At 43.5% G+C, this 3,573-nt stretch overlaps 3 non-coding genes across 3 annotated transcripts; all 3 read left to right on the top strand.

Moving 5' to 3' along the window:
* The first annotated feature begins 1,027 nt into the window (after nt 1-1,027).
* Nucleotides 1,028-1,100, top strand: Trnas-aga. The gene has a single exon. It is a non-coding gene; the product is annotated as a tRNA-Ser (tRNA).
* Nucleotides 1,101-1,278: 178 nt separating this feature from the next.
* On the top strand, nt 1,279-1,351 carry Trnas-aga. The gene has a single exon. It is a non-coding gene; the product is annotated as a tRNA-Ser (tRNA).
* Nucleotides 1,352-1,529: 178 nt separating this feature from the next.
* On the top strand, nt 1,530-1,602 carry Trnas-aga. The gene has a single exon. It is a non-coding gene; the product is annotated as a tRNA-Ser (tRNA).
* Nucleotides 1,603-3,573: the final 1,971 nt, after the last annotated feature.

Genomic DNA, 3,573 nt, shown 5'->3' with positions numbered 1-3,573 from the left:
CAGCGCGATTCGTCCCGTTATTTGGTGGATGGTACCGCGAATTGCACAGTTACTAATTTTCACTCGCGCTGAAAGGAGCCCTGCTGATTCCCTTCGCCTTCATAGTCGCTCGGGAACAAAGCATTTTTTTAAGTTGTGATTTTTTTTTTACCACAAAAAAGCCCACTTTGGCCAGAAAGTAATGCCCATGACGATTTCAGGGCCTTTTCTGTTTGTTTGTACCGCTGTACATTTGTAATGGACCGATTTCGCTTCTTGCCTCAAACCATTTTTGTAGGGCATAAGTTATTATTTCACAGTGAAAAGGTTTATTGAGTAGCGTGTTTTTACTTTGCATCATTTTGATTGTCGAATACTTAGTTTGTTTTTGAATGCATACCGAATTCTTGGACCATGTGGCTCGCTTTAATATTTCTCGCGGGTTTATAAGCAAGACGAGTTTGGAATGGAGCAGATTCTGAGATGAGATTCCGAGGAGAGGGCAGAGACCAGCCTCGATGATTTGAGAAATAATTGGTGTGAAGTTACCGATATAGAGAAGCCAAAGGAGAGGGCTCAGCCAAACTGCTATTTTCGTTAATTTTAATGCTTGAGCTATTGTACGTTTATTGCATTATTTGTTTTATTTACGAAAAGTTACAGTGGAAATTTGTACATTTTGAATGTAAAGAAAAAAAGCAATTTGATTATAAATCAAATTAGGTTTTGCCCTTCACCGACGTTTTAAACACTGTATACCCAGTGTGTTACCTCCCGAGTGAAAGTTGGAAAAAATCACTCGGGTGGGACTCGAACCCACGACCTCCTGCTTTCTAGTGCAGATGTCTTACCACTCGACCACCGAGCTAACGGGATCGGTTGGCCGGTTCGAATCTGATGTACATAGCAGCGGGTACCGCAAAAACTATTACAAGATGGAATTTTTTATGGATTTATATCACCCCGGCGCAAAAATTCCATCTTGTAATAGTTTATGCGGTACCCGCTGCTATGTACATCAGATTCGAACCGGCCAGCCGATCCCGTTAGCTCGGTGGTCGAGTGGTAAGACATCTGCACTAGAAATCAGGAGGTCGTGGGTTCGAGTCCCACCCGAGTGATTTTTTTCCAACTTTCACTTGGGAGGTAACACACTGGGTATACAGTGTTTAAAACGTCGGTGAAGGACAAAACCTAATTTGATTTATATCACCCCGGCGCAAAAATTCCATCTTGTAATAGTTTATGCGGTACCCGCTGCTATGTACATCAGATTCGAACCGGCCAACCGATCCCGTTAGCTCGGTGGTCGAGTGGTAAGACATCTGCACTAGAAATCAGGAGGTCGTGGGTTCGAGTCCCACCCGAGTGATTTTTTTCAAACTTTCACTCGGGAGGTAACACACTGGGTATACAGTGTTTAAAACGTCGGTGAAGGACAAAACCTAATTTGATTTATATCACCCCGGCGCAAAAATTCCATCTTGTAATAGTTTATGCGGTACCCGCTGCTATGTACATCAGATTCGAACCGGCCAACCGATCCCGTTAGCTCGGTGGTCGAGTGGTAAGACATCTGCACTAGAAATCAGGAGGTCGTGGGTTCGAGTCCCACCCGAGTGATTTTTTCCAACTTTCACTCGGGAGGTAACACACTGGGTATACAGTGTTTAAAACGTCGGTGAAGGACAAAACCTAATTTGATTTATATCACCCCGGCGCAAAAATTCCATCTTGTAATAGTTTATGCGGTACCCGCTGCTATGTACATCAGATTCGAACCGGCCAACCGATCCCGTTAGCTCGGTGGTCGAGTGGTAAGACATCTGCACTAGAAAGCAGGAGGTCGTGGGTTCGAGTCCCACCCGAGTGATTTTTTTCAAACTTTCACTCGGGAGGTAACACACTGGGTATACAGTGTTTAAAACGTCGGTGAAGGGCAAAACCTAATTTGTTTTATATCACCCCGGCGCAAAAATTCCATCTTGTAATAGTTTATGCGGTACCCGCTGCTATGTACATCAGATTCGAACCGGCCAACCGATCCCGTTAGCTCGGTGGTCGAGTGGTAAGACATCTGCACTAGAAAGCAGGAGGTCGTGGGTTCGAGTCCCACCCGAGTGATTTTTTCCAACTTTCACTCGGGAGGTAACACACTGGGTATACAGTGTTTAAAACGTCAGTGAAGGGCAAAACCTAATTTGATTTATATCACCCCGGCGCAAAAATTCCGTCTTGTAACAATTTGATTATACTTTGCTGGAATTTAAAATCCGAATAGTCGTTTTGTTAATGAACGCAAATTTCAAGGAGGAAATTTGTACTTGTTGCATGAAAAAATCCCTAAAATCTTCATATGCATTATTTTCTGGCTGTAATGGTTTTTGGGGGCACAAAATAAAAACTTTAAAAATTGCTTTCGTCTCGTGAGCACGAGGGCGAGAAAACAGCAGGGCTCCTGTCTGCACGAGTGCCAGAAATAACCGTTTGCTTTGGGGTACATTCCACCAAATTTCGGGCCGAATCTCGGTTCAGAGTTGCGCCAGGCGTCACCGTGGCTGAATTACGGGATACGCCGGCACAAAATGATTTCACCGTGCACTGACGGTCACGTTGACCGGGCATTGGGTGTACAGGCCCGGGCGCCTGCCACGCGGAAATCACGCTGCACTCTATCGGTCAGCGGCGAAAATTTGCAACATTCTCGTCAATCACTACCTTTGACTCTCGATGGTATTTCAAAACCCGACATTTGAAAAGAATGTATATTTTTCGCACCGGTGCAGAAAGGAACCCTGCTGATAGTCGTCCTTGTGCGCACGGGACAAAAACAATTTTTAAAGATTATTTTTCGTGGCCCCCCCCCCAAAAAAAAACCCCAATGAGACCAGAAAGTTATGCCTTTTACGATTTTAGGGCCTTTTCTAAATTAAAAAAATAACAAATCCTGGCGAAATTGAGAGCAGATGACAAAAATTTGACCCCTGTACATTATAGTGGGCTACTTTCACTTTATGTCGCCAGGCCCATTGATGCGCATGCGTGCATTATTATGAATTTATCAGTAAAAAGTCTATATTCGGCAGGTTTTCTCCTCATAAACAGTTTTTGGTATGACCGAAAAGTCAAAGTAAGTTGATTTAAAAATACAGAAATGAGCCTCAGTCAAAACAACCAAGATTTCTTCCGAACGGTTGACGTGGTCATAATTAAACCTGGTAGAACTTGGACATGGGTTCGAAGCTGTAATGGATTTTGTGACGTCGTCATGACGTCATCAGATATTAAATTACAAGCGATTTAAGGGCAGACTTAGACAAAATACTTTTAACTCTCTCTCTCACAAACTGAATCTGAGGGTCGTTATCGTTTGTCGCGAGGTGGTAGACGGTGCCTTCAGCCACATTTTCTTCCCGGGCACAAAACCGCTTGACCTTCACTTCCGGTGTTATTGGAAGTGCAATGAAAATTGAAATTAACTCGAAAATGGCAGCATTTTAGTACAGACAAGTAATTTTAGAAATTGAGTTTTTAGTGAGAAATGCCAAACACCAAGAAAAAAATGATGGCGATATCACCGGAAAGGGCGCCCTT

Source organism: Patiria miniata, unplaced genomic scaffold, assembly GCF_015706575.1.
Source record: "Patiria miniata isolate m_02_andy unplaced genomic scaffold, ASM1570657v1 HiC_scaffold_27, whole genome shotgun sequence".
In the NCBI taxonomy this organism is placed as follows: Eukaryota; Metazoa; Echinodermata; class Asteroidea; order Valvatida; family Asterinidae; genus Patiria; species Patiria miniata.
Note: the sequence above shows the minus strand (reverse complement) of the source record. Positions and strands in the feature narration are given on the sequence as shown.